This window comes from Oncorhynchus keta, chromosome 10, assembly GCF_023373465.1.
Source record: "Oncorhynchus keta strain PuntledgeMale-10-30-2019 chromosome 10, Oket_V2, whole genome shotgun sequence".
NCBI classification, from domain to species: domain Eukaryota; kingdom Metazoa; phylum Chordata; class Actinopteri; order Salmoniformes; family Salmonidae; genus Oncorhynchus; species Oncorhynchus keta.
In genome coordinates this window covers 80,162,242-80,176,796 of record NC_068430.1, presented here as the reverse complement: position 1 = coordinate 80,176,796, position 14,555 = coordinate 80,162,242, and the positions used below count along the sequence as shown (strand labels likewise).

Sequence of the window (14,555 nt, the reverse complement as noted above, 5' to 3'; positions counted from 1 at the left end):
TAAAGTCAGGTTTGAGCAGGGTTAAAGTCAGGTTTGACAAGGGTTAATGTCAGGTTTGAGCAGGGTTAATGTCAGGTTTGACTAGTGTTAATGTCAGGTTTGACCAGGGTTAAAGTCAGGTTTGAGCAGGGTTAAAGTCAGGTTTGAGCAGGGTTAAAGTCAGGTTTGACCGGAGTTAAAGTCATGTTTGACCAGGGTTAAAGTCAGGTTTGACCAGGGTTAAAGTCAGGTTTGAGCAGGGTTAAAGTCAGGTTTGACAAGGGTTAATGTCAGGTTTGAGCAGGGTTAATGTCAGGTTTGACTAGTGTTAATGTCAGGTTTGACCAGGGTTAAAGTCAGGTTTGAGCAGGGTTAAAGTCAGGTTTGAGCAGGGTTAAAGTCAGGTTTGACAAGGGTTAATGTCAGGTTTGAGCAGGGTTAATGTCAGGTTTGACTAGGGTTAAAGTCAGGTTTGACAAGGGTTAATGTCAGGTTTGAGCAGGGTTAATGTCAGGTTTGACTAGAGTTAATGTCAGGTTTGCGCAGGGTTAATGTCAGGTTTGACTAGTGTTAATGTCAGGTTTGACCAGGGTTAAAGTCAGGTTTGAGCAAGGTTAAAGTCAGGTTTGAGCAGGGTTAAAGTCAGGTTTGACCAGGGTTAAAGTCAGGTTTGACCAGGGTTAAAGTCAGGTTTGACCAGGGTTAAAGTCAGGTTTGAGCAGGGTTAAAGTCAGGTTTGAGCAGGGTTAAAGTCAGGTTTGAGAAGGGTTAAAGTCAGGTTTGAGCAGGGTTAATGTCAGGTTTGAGCAGGGTTAATGTCAGGTTTGACTAGAGTTAATGTCAGGTTTGCGCAGGGTTAATGTCAGGTTTGACTAGTGTTAATGTCAGGTTTGACCAGGGTTAAAGTCAGGTTTGAGCAGGGTTAAAGTCAGGTTTGAACAGGGTTAAAGTCAGGTTTGACCAGGGTTAAATTCAGGTTTGACCAGGGTTAAAGTCAGGTTTGAGCAGGGTTAAAGTCAGGTTTGAGCAGGGTTAAAGTCAGGTTTGAGCAGGGTTAAAGTCAGGTTTGAACAGGGTTAAAGTCAGGTTTGACCAGGGTTAAAGTCAGGTTTGACCAGGGTTAAAGTCAGGTTTGAGCAGGGTTAAAGTCAGGTTTGAGCAGGGTTAAAGTCAGGTTTGAGCAGGGTTAAAGTCAGGTTTGAGCAGGGTTAGAGTCAGGTTTGAGCAGGGTTAAAGTTAGATTTGAGCAGGCTTAAAGTTAGATGTGAGCAGGGTTAATGTTAGATGTGAGCAGGGTTAATGTTAGATTTGAGCAGGGTTAAAGTTAGATGTGAGCAGGGTTGAAGTCAGGTTTGAGCAGGGTTAAAGTCAGGTTTGAGCAGGGTTAATGTTAGATGTGAGCAGGGTTAATGTCAGGTTTGCGCAGGGTTAATGTCAGGTTTGACTAGTGTTAATGTCAGGTTTGACCAGGGTTAAAGTCAGGTTTGAGCAGGGTTAAAGTCAGGTTTGAGCAGGGTTAAAGTCAGGTTTGAGCAGGGTTAAAGTCAGGTTTGAGCAGGGTTAAAGTCAGGTTTGAGCAGGGTTAAAGTCAGGTTTGACCGGAGTTAAAGTCATGTTTGACCAGGGTTAAAGTCAGGTTTGACCAGGGTTAAAGTCAGGTTTGAGCATGGTTAAAGTCAGGTTTGACAAGGGTTAATGTCAGGTTTGAGCAGGGTTAATGTCAGGTTTGACTAGTGTTAATGTCAGGTTTGACCAGGGTTAAAGTCAGGTTTGAGCAGGGTTAAAGTCAGGTTTGAGCAGGGTTAAAGTCAGGTTTGACAAGGGTTAATGTCAGGTTTGAGCAGGGTTAATGTCAGGTTTGACTAGGGTTAAAGTCAGGTTTGACAAGGGTTAATGTCAGGTTTGACTAGGGTTAAAGTCAGGTTTGACAAGGGTTAATGTCAGGTTTGAGCAGGGTTAATGTCAGGTTTGACTAGAGTTAATGTCAGGTTTGCGCAGGGTTAATGTCAGGTTTGACTAGTGTTAATGTCAGGTTTGACCAGGGTTAAAGTCAGGTTTGAGCAAGGTTAAAGTCAGGTTTGAGCAGGGTTAAAGTCAGGTTTGACCAGGGTTAAAGTCAGGTTTGACCAGGGTTAAAGTCAGGTTTGAGCAGGGTTAAAGTCAGGTTTGAGCAGGGTTAAAGTCAGGTTTGAGCAGGGTTAAAGTCAGGTTTGAGCAGGGATAAAGTCATGTTTGACTAGGGTTAATGTCAGGTTTGACCAGGTTTAATGTCAGATTTGAGCAGGGTTAAAGTCAGGTTTGAGCAGGATTAAAATTAGATTTGAGCAGGGTTAAAGTTAGATTTGAGCACGTTAAAGTTAGATTTGAGCAGGGTTAAAGTTAGATTTGAGCAGGGTTAAAGTAGGATTTGAGCAGGGTTAAAGTTAGATTTGAGCAGGCTTAAAGTTAGATTTGAGCAGGGTTAAAGTTAGATGTGAGCAGGGTTAAAGTTAGATGTGAGCAGGGTTAAAGTCAGGTTTGAGCAGGGTTAAAGTCAGGTTTGAGCAGGGTTAAAGTTAGATTTGTGCAGGCTTAAAGTTAGATTTGAGCAGGGTTAAAGTTAGATGTGAGCAGGGTTAAAGTTAGATGTGAGCAGGGTTAATGTTAGATGTGAGCAGGGTTAATGTTAGATTTGAGCAGGGTTAAAGTTAGATGTGAGCAGGGTTGAAGTCAGGTTTGAGCAGGGTTAAAGTCAGGTTTGAGCAGGGTTAATGTTAGATGTGAGCAGGGTTAATGTCAGGTTTGCGCAGGGTTAATGTCAGGTTTGACTAGTGTTAATGTCAGGTTTGACCAGGGTTAAAGTCAGGTTTGAGCAGGGTTAAAGTCAGGTTTGAGCAGGGTTAAAGTCAGGTTTGAGCAGGGTTAAAGTCAGGTTTGAGCAGGGTTAAAGTCAGGTTTGAGCAGGGTTAAAGTCAGGTTTGACCGGAGTTAAAGTCATGTTTGACCAGGGTTAAAGTCAGGTTTGACCAGGGTTAAAGTCAGGTTTGAGCATGGTTAAAGTCAGGTTTGACAAGGGTTAATGTCAGGTTTGAGCAGGGTTAATGTCAGGTTTGACTAGTGTTAATGTCAGGTTTGACCAGGGTTAAAGTCAGGTTTGAGCAGGGTTAAAGTCAGGTTTGAGCAGGGTTAAAGTCAGGTTTGACAAGGGTTAATGTCAGGTTTGAGCAGGGTTAATGTCAGGTTTGACTAGGGTTAAAGTCAGGTTTGACAAGGGTTAATGTCAGGTTTGACTAGGGTTAAAGTCAGGTTTGACAAGGGTTAATGTCAGGTTTGACAGGGTTAATGTCAGGTTTGACTAGGTTAATGTCAGGTTTGACTAGGGTTAATGTCAGGTTTGACTAGTGTTAATGTCAGGTTTGACCAGGGTTAAAGTCAGGTTTGAGCAAGGTTAAAGTCAGGTTTGAGCAGGGTTAAAGTCAGGTTTGACCAGGGTTAAAGTCAGGTTTGACCAGGGTTAAAGTCAGGTTTGAGCAGGGTTAAAGTCAGGTTTGAGCAGGGTTAAAGTCAGGTTTGAGCAGGGATAAAGTCATGTTTGACTAGGGTTAATGTCAGGTTTGACCAGGTTTAATGTCAGATTTGAGCAGGGTTAAAGTCAGGTTTGAGCAGGATTAAAATTAGATTTGAGCAGGGTTAAAGTTAGATTTGAGCACGTTAAAGTTAGATTTGAGCAGGGTTAAAGTTAGATTTGAGCAGGGTTAAAGTAGGATTTGAGCAGGGTTAAAGTTAGATTTGAGCAGGCTTAAAGTTAGATTTGAGCAGGGTTAAAGTTAGATGTGAGCAGGGTTAAAGTTAGATGTGAGCAGGGTTAAAGTCAGGTTTGAGCAGGGTTAAAGTCAGGTTTGAGCAGGGTTAAAGTTAGATTTGTGCAGGCTTAAAGTTAGATTTGAGCAGGGTTAAAGTTAGATGTGAGCAGGGTTGAAGTCAGGTTTGAGCAGGGTTAAAGTCATGTTTGAGCAGGGTTAATGTTAGATGTGAGCAGGGTTAATGTCAGGTTTGCGCAGGGTTAATGTCAGGTTTGACTAGTGTTAATGTCAGGTTTGACCAGGGTTAAAGTCAGGTTTGAGCAGGGTTAAAGTCAGGTTTGAGCAGGGACAAAGTCAGGTTTGAGCAGGGTTAAAGTCAGGTTTGAGCAGGGTTAAAGTCAGGTTTGACCGGAGTTAAAGTCATGTTTGACCAGGGTTAAAGTCAGGTTTGACCAGGGTTAAAGTCAGGTTTGAGCAGGGTTAAAGTCAGGTTTGACAAGGGTTAATGTCAGGTTTGAGCAGGGTTAATGTCAGGTTTGACTAGTGTTAATGTCAGGTTTGACCAGGGTTAAAGTCAGGTTTGAGCAGGGTTAAAGTCAGGTTTGAGCAGGGTTAAAGTCAGGTTTGACAAGGGTTAATGTCAGGTTTGAGCACGGTTGATGTCAGGTTTGACTAGGGTTAAAGTCAGGTTTGACAAGGGTTAATGTCAGGTTTGAGCAGGGTTAATGTCAGGTTTGACTAGAGTTAATGTCAGGTTTGCGCAGGGTTAATGTCAGGTTTGACTAGTGTTAATGTCAGGTTTGACCAGGGTTAAAGTCAGGTTTGAGCAAGGTTAAAGTCAGGTTTGAGCAGGGTTAAAGTCAGGTTTGACCAGGGTTAAAGTCAGGTTTGACCAGGGTTAAAGTCAGGTTTGAGCAGGGTTAAAGTCAGGTTTGAGCAGGGTTAAAGTCAGGTTTGAGCAGGGTTAAAGTCAGGTTTGAGCAGGGTTAATGTCAGGTTTGAGCAGGGTTAATGTCAGGTTTGACTAGAGTTAATGTCAGGTTTGCGCAGGGTTAATGTCAGGTTTGACTAGTGTTAATGTCAGGTTTGACCAGGGTTAAAGTCAGGTTTGAGCAGGGTTAAAGTCAGGTTTGAGCAGGGTTAAAGTCAGGTTTGACCAGGGTTAAAGTCAGGTTTGACCAGGGTTAAAGTCAGGTTTGAGCAGGGTTAAAGTCAGGTTTGAGCAGGGTTAAAGTCAGGTTTGAGCAGGGTTAATGTTAGATGTGAGCAGGGTTAATGTCAGGTTTGCGCAGGGTTAATGTCAGGTTTGACTAGTGTTAATGTCAGGTTTGACCAGGGTTAAAGTCAGGTTTGAGCAGGGTTAAAGTCAGGTTTGAGCAGGGTTAAAGTCAGGTTTGAGCAGGGTTAAAGTCAGGTTTGAGCAGGGTTAAAGTCAGGTTTGAGCAGGGTTAAAGTCAGGTTTGACTAGAGTTAATGTCAGGTTTGCGCAGGGTTAATGTCAGGTTTGACTAGTGTTAATGTCAGGTTTGACCAGGGTTAAAGTCAGGTTTGAGCAAGGTTAAAGTCAGGTTTGAGCAGGGTTAAAGTCAGGTTTGACCAGGGTTAAAGTCAGGTTTGACCAGGGTTAAAGTCAGGTTTGAGCAGGGTTAAAGTCAGGTTTGAGCAGGGTTAAAGTCAGGTTTGAGCAGGGTTAAAGTCAGGTTTGAGCAGGGATAAAGTCATGTTTGACTAGGGTTAATGTCAGGTTTGACCAGGTTTAATGTCAGATTTGAGCAGGGTTAAAGTCAGGTTTGAGCAGGATTAAAATTAGATTTGAGCAGGGTTAAAGTTAGATTTGAGCACGTTAAAGTTAGATTTGAGCAGGGTTAAAGTTAGATTTGAGCAGGGTTAAAGTAGGATTTGAGCAGGGTTAAAGTTAGATTTGAGCAGGCTTAAAGTTAGATTTGAGCAGGGTTAAAGTTAGATGTGAGCAGGGTTAAAGTTAGATGTGAGCAGGGTTAAAGTCAGGTTTGAGCAGGGTTAAAGTCAGGTTTGAGCAGGGTTAAAGTTAGATTTGTGCAGGCTTAAAGTTAGATTTGAGCAGGGTTAAAGTTAGATGTGAGCAGGGTTGAAGTCAGGTTTGAGCAGGGTTAAAGTCATGTTTGAGCAGGGTTAATGTTAGATGTGAGCAGGGTTAATGTCAGGTTTGCGCAGGGTTAATGTCAGGTTTGACTAGTGTTAATGTCAGGTTTGACCAGGGTTAAAGTCAGGTTTGAGCAGGGTTAAAGTCAGGTTTGAGCAGGGACAAAGTCAGGTTTGAGCAGGGTTAAAGTCAGGTTTGAGCAGGGTTAAAGTCAGGTTTGACCGGAGTTAAAGTCATGTTTGACCAGGGTTAAAGTCAGGTTTGACCAGGGTTAAAGTCAGGTTTGAGCAGGGTTAAAGTCAGGTTTGACAAGGGTTAATGTCAGGTTTGAGCAGGGTTAATGTCAGGTTTGACTAGTGTTAATGTCAGGTTTGACCAGGGTTAAAGTCAGGTTTGAGCAGGGTTAAAGTCAGGTTTGAGCAGGGTTAAAGTCAGGTTTGACAAGGGTTAATGTCAGGTTTGAGCACGGTTGATGTCAGGTTTGACTAGGGTTAAAGTCAGGTTTGACAAGGGTTAATGTCAGGTTTGAGCAGGGTTAATGTCAGGTTTGACTAGAGTTAATGTCAGGTTTGCGCAGGGTTAATGTCAGGTTTGACTAGTGTTAATGTCAGGTTTGACCAGGGTTAAAGTCAGGTTTGAGCAAGGTTAAAGTCAGGTTTGAGCAGGGTTAAAGTCAGGTTTGACCAGGGTTAAAGTCAGGTTTGACCAGGGTTAAAGTCAGGTTTGAGCAGGGTTAAAGTCAGGTTTGAGCAGGGTTAAAGTCAGGTTTGAGCAGGGTTAAAGTCAGGTTTGAGCAGGGTTAATGTCAGGTTTGAGCAGGGTTAATGTCAGGTTTGACTAGAGTTAATGTCAGGTTTGCGCAGGGTTAATGTCAGGTTTGACTAGTGTTAATGTCAGGTTTGACCAGGGTTAAAGTCAGGTTTGAGCAGGGTTAAAGTCAGGTTTGAGCAGGGTTAAAGTCAGGTTTGACCAGGGTTAAAGTCAGGTTTGACCAGGGTTAAAGTCAGGTTTGAGCAGGGTTAAAGTCAGGTTTGAGCAGGGTTAAAGTCAGGTTTGAGCAGGGTTAATGTTAGATGTGAGCAGGGTTAATGTCAGGTTTGCGCAGGGTTAATGTCAGGTTTGACTAGTGTTAATGTCAGGTTTGACCAGGGTTAAAGTCAGGTTTGAGCAGGGTTAAAGTCAGGTTTGAGCAGGGTTAAAGTCAGGTTTGAGCAGGGTTAAAGTCAGGTTTGAGCAGGGTTAAAGTCAGGTTTGAGCAGGGTTAAAGTCAGGTTTGACCGGAGTTAAAGTCATGTTTGACCAGGGTTAAAGTCAGGTTTGACCAGGGTTAAAGTCAGGTTTGAGCAGGGTTAAAGTCAGGTTTGACAAGGGTTAATGTCAGGTTTGAGCAGGGTTAATGTCAGGTTTGACTAGTGTTAATGTCAGGTTTGACCAGGGTTAAAGTCAGGTTTGAGCAGGGTTAAAGTCAGGTTTGAGCAGGGTTAAAGTCAGGTTTGACAAGGGTTAATGTCAGGTTTGAGCAGGGTTAATGTCAGGTTTGACTAGGGTTAAAGTCAGGTTTGAGCAGGGTTAATGTCAGGTTTGAGCAGGGTTAATGTCAGGTTTGACTAGAGTTAATGTCAGGTTTGCGCAGGGTTAATGTCAGGTTTGACTAGTGTTAATGTCAGGTTTGACCAGGGTTAAAGTCAGGTTTGAGCAGGGTTAAAGTCAGGTTTGAGCAGGGTTAAAGTCAGGTTTGACCAGGGTTAAAGTCAGGTTTGAGCAGGGTTAAAGTCAGGTTTGAGCAGGGTTAAAGTCAGGTTTGAGCAGGGTTAAAGTCAGGTTTGAGCAGGGTTAGAGTCAGGTTTGAGCAGGGTTAAAGTTAGATTTGAGCAGGGTTAAAGTAGGATTTGAGCAGGGTTAAAGTTAGATTTGAGCAGGCTTAAAGTTAGATGTGAGCAGGGTTAATGTTAGATGTGAGCAGGGTTAATGTTAGATTTGAGCAGGGTTAAAGTTAGATGTGAGCAGGGTTAATGTCAGGTTTGAGCAGGGTTAATGTCAGATTTGAGCAGGGTTAAAGTGAGGTTTGAGCAGGGTTAAAGTCAGGTTTGACAAGGGTTAATGTCAGGTTTGAGCAGGGTTAATGTCAGGTTTGAGCAGGGTTAATGTCAGGTTTGACTAGAGTTAATGTCAGGTTTGCGCAGGGTTAATGTCAGGTTTGACTAGTGTTAATGTCAGGTTTGACCAGGGTTAAAGTCAGGTTTGAGCAGGGTTAAAGTCAGGTTTGAGCAGGGTTAAAGTCAGGTTTGACCAGGGTTAAAGTCAGGTTTGAGCAGGGTTAAAGTCAGGTTTGAGCAGGGTTAAAGTCAGGTTTGAGCAGGGTTAAAGTCAGGTTTGAGCAGGGTTAAAGTCAGGTTTGAGCAGGGTTAGAGTCAGGTTTGAGCAGGGTTAAAGTTAGGTTTGACCAGGGTTAAAGTCAGGTTTGACCAGGGTTAAAGTCAGGTTTGACCAGGGTTAAAGTCAGGTTTGAGCAGGGTTAAAGTCAGGTTTGAGCAGGGTTAAAGTCAGGTTTGAGCAGGGTTAAAGTCAGGTTTGAGCAGGGTTAATGTCAGGTTTGAGCAGGGTTAATGTCAGGTTTGACTAGAGTTAATGTTAGGTTTGCGCAGGGTTAATGTCAGGTTTGACTAGTGTTAATGTCAGGTTTGACCAGGGTTAAAGTCAGGTTTGAGCAGGGTTAAAGTCAGGTTTGAGCAGGGTTAAAGTCAGGTTTGACCAGGGTTAAAGTCAGGTTTGACCAGGGTTAAAGTCAGGTTTGAGCAGGGTTAAAGTCAGGTTTGAGCAGGGTTAAAGTCAGGTTTGAGCAGGGTTAAAGTCAGGTTTGAGCAGGGTTAGAGTCAGGTTTGAGCAGGGTTAAAGTTAGATTTGAGCAGGGTTAAAGTAGGATTTGAGCAGGGTTAAAGTTAGATTTGAGCACGCTTAAAGTTAGATGTGAGCAGGGTTAATGTTAGATGTGAGCAGGGTTAATGTTAGATTTGAGCAGGGTTAAAGTTAGATGTGAGCAGGGTTAATGTCAGGTTTGAGCAGGGTTAATGTCAGATTTGAGCAGGGTTAAAGTGAGGTTTGACAAGGGTTAAAGTTAGGTTTGACCAGGGTTAAAGTCAGGTTTGACCAGGGTTAAAGTCAGGTTTGACCAGGGTTAAAGTCAGGTTTGAGCAGGGTTAAAGTCAGGTTTGAGCAGGGTTAAAGTCAGGTTTGAGCAGGGTTAAAGTCAGGTTTGAGCAGGGTTAATGTCAGGTTTGAGCAGGGTTAATGTCAGGTTTGACTAGAGTTAATGTTAGGTTTGCGCAGGGTTAATGTCAGGTTTGACTAGTGTTAATGTCAGGTTTGACCAGGGTTAAAGTCAGGTTTGAGCAGGGTTAAAGTCAGGTTTGAGCAGGGTTAAAGTCAGGTTTGACCAGGGTTAAAGTCAGGTTTGACCAGGGTTAAAGTCAGGTTTGACCAGGGTTAAAGTCAGGTTTGAGCAGGGTTAAAGTCAGGTTTGAGCAGGGTTAAAGTCAGGTTTGAGCAGGGTTAAAGTCAGGTTTGAGCAGGGTTAGAGTCAGGTTTGAGCAGGGTTAAAGTTAGATTTGAGCAGGGTTAAAGTAGGATTTGAGCAGGGTTAAAGTTAGATTTGAGCAGGCTTAAAGTTAGATGTGAGCAGGGTTAATGTTAGATGTGAGCAGGGTTAATGTTAGATTTGAGCAGGGTTAAAGTTAGATGTGAGCAGGGTTAATGTCAGGTTTGAGCAGGGTTAATGTCAGATTTGAGCAGGGTTAAAGTGAGGTTTGAGCAGGGTTAAAGTCAGGTTTGACAAGGGTTAATGTCAGGTTTGAGCAGGGTTAATGTCAGGTTTGAGCAGGGTTAATGTCAGGTTTGACTAGAGTTAATGTCAGGTTTGCGCAGGGTTAATGTCAGGTTTGACTAGTGTTAATGTCAGGTTTGACCAGGGTTAAAGTCAGGTTTGAGCAGGGTTAAAGTCAGGTTTGAGCAGGGTTAAAGTCAGGTTTGACCAGGGTTAAAGTCAGGTTTGACCAGGGTTAAAGTCAGGTTTGAGCAGGGTTAAAGTCAGGTTTGAGCAGGGTTAAAGTCAGGTTTGAGCAGGGTTAAAGTCAGGTTTGAGCAGGGTTAGAGTCAGGTTTGAGCAGGGTTAAAGTTAGATTTGAGCAGGGTTAAAGTAGGATTTGAGCAGGGTTAAAGTTAGATTTGAGCAGGCTTAAAGTTAGATGTGAGCAGGGTTAATGTTAGATGTGAGCAGGGTTAATGTTAGATTTGAGCAGGGTTAAAGTTAGATGTGAGCAGGGTTAATGTCAGATTTGAGCAGGGTTAAAGTGAGGTTTGAGCAGGGTTAAAGTCAGGTTTGACAAGGGTTAATGTCAGGTTTGAGCAGGGTTAATGTCAGGTTTGACCAGGGTTAATGTCAGGTTTGACTAGGGTTAATGTCAGGTTTGAGCAGGGTTAATGTCAGGTTTGAGCAGGGTTAATGTCAGGTTTGAGCAGGGTTAAAGTCAGGTTTGAGCAGGATTAAAGTTAGGTTTGAGCAGGGTTAAAGCTAGATTTGAGCAGGATAAAGTTAGATATGAAAAGGGTTAAAGTTAGGTTTGAGCAGGGTTAAAGTTAGATATGAAAAGGGTTAAAGTTAGATTTGAGCAGGGTTAAAGTTAGATTTGAGCAGGATTAAAGTTAGATATGAAAAGGGTTAAAGTTAGATTTTAGCAGGGTTAAAGCTAGATTTGAGCACGGTTAAAGTTAGATTTGAGCATGGTTAATGTTAGATTTGAGCAGGGTTAAAGTCAGGTTTGAGCAGGGTTAAAGTCAGGTTTGAGCAGGGTTAAAGTCAGGTTTGAGCAGGGTTAAAGTCAGGTTTGACCAGGGTTAAAGTCAGGTTTGACCAGGGTTAAAGTCAGGTTTGAGCAGGGTTAAAGTCAGGTTTGAGCAGGGTTAAAGTCAGGTTTGAGCAGGGTTAAAGTCAGGTTTGAGCAGGGTTAGAGTCAGGTTTGAGCAGGGTTAAAGTTAGATTTGAGCAGGGTTAAAGTAGGATTTGAGCAGGGTTAAAGTTAGATTTGAGCAGGCTTAAAGTTAGATGTGAGCAGGGTTAATGTTAGATGTGAGCAGGGTTAATGTTAGATTTGAGCAGGGTTAAAGTTAGATGTGAGCAGGGTTAATGTCAGGTTTGAGCAGGGTTAATGTCAGATTTGAGCAGGGTTAAAGTGAGGTTTGAGCAGGGTTAAAGTCAGGTTTGACAAGGGTTAATGTCAGGTTTGAGCAGGGTTAATGTCAGGTTTGACCAGGGTTAATGTCAGGTTTGACTAGGGTTAATGTCAGGTTTGAGCAGGGTTAATGTCAGGTTTGAGCAGGGTTAATGTCAGGTTTGAGCAGGATTAAAGTTAGGTTTGAGCAGGGCTAAAGCTAGATTTGAGCAGGATAAAGTTAGATATGAAAAGGGTTAAAGTTAGGTTTGAGCAGGGTTAAAGTCAGGTTTGACCAGGGTTAAAGTCAGGTTTGAGCAGGGTTAAAGTCAGGTTTGACCAGGATTAAAGTCAGGTTTGAGCAGGGTTAAAGTCAGGTTTGACCAGGATTAAAGTCAGGTTTGACCAGGGTTAAAGTCAGGTTTGAGCAGGGTTAAAGTCAGGTTTGAGCAGGATTAAAGTTAGGTTTGAGCAGGGTTAAAGCTAGATTTGAGCAGGATAAAGTTAGATATGAAAAGGGTTAAAGTTAGGTTTGAGCAGGGTTAAAGTTAGATATGAAAAGGGTTAAAGTTAGATTTGAGCAGGGTTAAAGTTAGATGTGAGCAGGGTTAATGTTAGATGTGAGCAGGGTTAATGTTAGATTTGAGCAGGGTTAAAGTTAGATGTGAGCAGGGTTAATGTCAGGTTTGAGCAGGGTTAATGTCAGATTTGAGCAGGGTTAAAGTCAGGTTTGAGCAGGATTAAAATTAGATTTGAGCAGGGTTAAAGTCAGGTTTGAGCAGGCTTAAAGTTAGATGTGAGCAGGGTTAAAGTTAGATGTGAGCAGGGTTAAAGTCAGGTTTTGAGCAGGGTTAAAGTCAGGTTTGAGCAGGGTTAAAGTCAGGTTTGAGCAGGGTTAAAGTCAGGTTTGAGTAGGGTTAATGTTAGATGTGAGCAGGGTTAATGTTAGATTTGAGCAGGGTTAATGTTAGATGTGAGCAGGGTTAATGTTAGATGTGACTAGGGTTAATGTTAGATGTGAGCAGGGTTAATGTTAGATGTGAGCAGGGTTAATGTTAGATGTGAGCAGGGTTAATGTTAGATGTGAGCAGGGTTAATGTTAGATTTGAGCAGGGTTAAAGTTAGATTTGAGCAGGGTTAATGTTAGATGTGAGCAGGGTTAATGTTAGATGTGAGCAGGGTTAATGTTAGATGTGAGCAGGGTTAATGTTAGATGTGAGCAGGGTTAATGTTAGATGTGAGCAGGGTTAAAGTTAGATTTGAGCAGGGTTAATGTTAGATGTGAGCAGGGTTAATGTTAGATGTGAGCAGGGTTAATGTTAGATGTGAGCAGGGTTAATGTTAGATGTGAGCAGGGTTAAAGTTAGATGTGAGCAGGGTTAAAGTCAGGTTTGAGCAGGGTTAAAGTCAGGTTTGAGCAAGGTTAATGTCAGGTTTGACCAAGGTTAAAGTCAGGTTTGAGCAGGGTTAAAGTGAGGTTTGAGCAGGGTTAAAGTCAGGTTTGACAAGGGTTAATGTCAGGTTTGAGCAGGGTTAATGTCAGGTTTGACCAGGGTTAATGTCAGGTTTGACTAGGGTTAATGTCAGGTTTGAGCAGGGTTAATGTCAGGTTTGAGCAGGGTTAATGTCAGGTTTGAGCAGGGTTAAAGTCAGGTTTGAGCAGGATTAAAGTTAGATTTGAGCAGGATAAAGTTAGATATGAAAAGGGTTAAAGTTAGGTTTGAGCAGGGTTAAAGTTAGATATGAAAAGGGTTAAAGTTAGATTTGAGCAGGGTTAAAGTTAGATTTGAGCAGGATTAAAGTTAGATATGAAAAGGGTTAAAGTTAGATTTTAGCAGGGTTAAAGCTAGATTTGAGCACGGTTAAAGTTAGATTTGAGCACGGTTAATGTCAGGTTTGAGCAGGGTTAAAGTCAGGTTTGACCAGGATTAAAGTCAGGTTTGACCAGGGTTAAAGTCAGGTTTGAGCAGGGTTAAAGTCAGGTTTGAGCAGGGTTAAAGTCAGGTTTGAGCAGGGTTAAAGTCAGGTTTGAGCAGGGTTAAAGTCAGGTTTGAGCAGGGATAAAGTCATGTTTGACTAGGGTTAATGTCAGGTTTGACCAGGGTTAATGTCAGGTTTGACCAGGGTTAATGTCAGATTTGAGCAGGGTTAAAGTCAGGTTTGAGCAGGCTTAAAGTTAGATTTGAGCAGGGTTAAAGTTAGATGTGAGCAGGGTTAAAGTCAGGTTTGAGCAGGGTTAAAGTCAGGTTTGAGCAGGGTTAATGTTAGATGTGAGCAGGGTTAAAGTTAGATGTGAGCAGGGTTAAAGTCAGGTTTTGAGCAGGGTTAAAGTCAGGTTTGAGCAGGGTTAAAGTCAGGTTTGAGCAGGGTTAAAGTCAGGTTTGAGTAGGGTTAATGTTAGATGTGAGCAGGGTTAATGTTAGATTTGAGCAGGGTTAATGTTAGATGTGAGCAGGGTTAATGTTAGATGTGACTAGGGTTAATGTTAGATGTGAGCAGGGTTAATGTTAGATGAGCAGGGTTAATGTTAGATGTGAGCAGGGTTAATGTTAGATGAGCAGGGTTAATGTTAGATTTGAGCAGGGTTAAAGTTAGATTTGAGCAGGGTTAATGTTAGATGTGAGCAGGGTTAATGTTAGATGTGAGCAGGGTTAATGTTAGATGTGAGCAGGGTTAATGTTAGATGTCAGCAGGGTTAATGTTAGATGTGAGCAGGGTTAAAGTTAGATTTGAGCAGGGTTAATGTTAGATGTGAGCAGGGTTAATGTTAGATTTGAGCAGGGTTAATGTTAGATGTGAGCAGGGTTAATGTTAGATTTGAGCAGGGTTAAAGTTAGATGTGAGCAGGGTTAATGTTAGATGTGAGCAGGGTTAATGTTAGATGTGAGCAGGGTTAATGTTAGATTTGAGCAGGGTTAAAGTTAGATTTGAGCAGGGTTAAAGTTAGATGTGAGCAGGGTTAAAGTTAGATGTGAGCAGGGTTAAAGTTAGATTTGAGCAGGGTTAAAGTCAGGTTTGAGCAGGGTTAATGTTAGATGTGAGCAGGGTTAAAGTTAGATGTGAGCAGGGTTAAAGTTAGATTTGAGCAGGGTTAAAGTCAGGTTTGAGCAGGGTTAATGTTAGATGTGAGCAGGGTTAAAGTTAGATGTGAGCAGGGTTAAAGTCAGGTTTTGAGCAGGGTTCAAGTTAGATGTGAGCAGGGTTAAAGTTAGATGTGAGCAGGGTTAAAGTCAGGTTTGAGCAGGGTTAAAGTCAGGTTTGAGCAGGGTTAATGTTAGATGTGAGCAGGGTTAAAGTTAGATGTGAGCAGGGTTAAAGTTAGATGTGAGCAGGGTTAAAGTCAGGTTTTGAGCAGGGTTAAAGTTAGATGTGAGCAGGGTTAAAGTTAGATGTGAGCAGGGTTAAAGTCAGGTTTGAGCAGGGTTAAAGTCAGGTTTGAGTAGGGTTAAAGTCAGGTTTGAGCAGGGA

The 14,555-nt window shown here is 42.4% G+C and overlaps 1 long non-coding RNA gene across 10 annotated transcripts in view; it reads left to right on the top strand.

Moving 5' to 3' along the window:
- Positions 1–12,736, top strand: part of LOC127932501 (uncharacterized) — a 16,799-nt gene extending 4,063 nt beyond the window's left edge. For 2 of the 10 annotated variants that reach the window (XR_008145662.1, XR_008145657.1), the window contains exons 2-4: positions 3,221–3,286; positions 9,751–11,267; positions 11,509–12,736. This is a non-coding gene — a long non-coding RNA (uncharacterized LOC127932501). Of the gene's footprint in view, positions 1–306; positions 692–1,059; positions 1,110–1,298; positions 1,418–1,703; positions 2,122–2,661; positions 2,781–3,066; positions 3,287–9,750; positions 11,268–11,464 lie in introns of those variants that run through there. The other 8 variants (XR_008145664.1, XR_008145656.1, XR_008145659.1 and 5 more) reach the window with 8 other exon arrangements.
- The last annotated feature ends 1,819 nt before the right edge of the window (positions 12,737–14,555 follow it).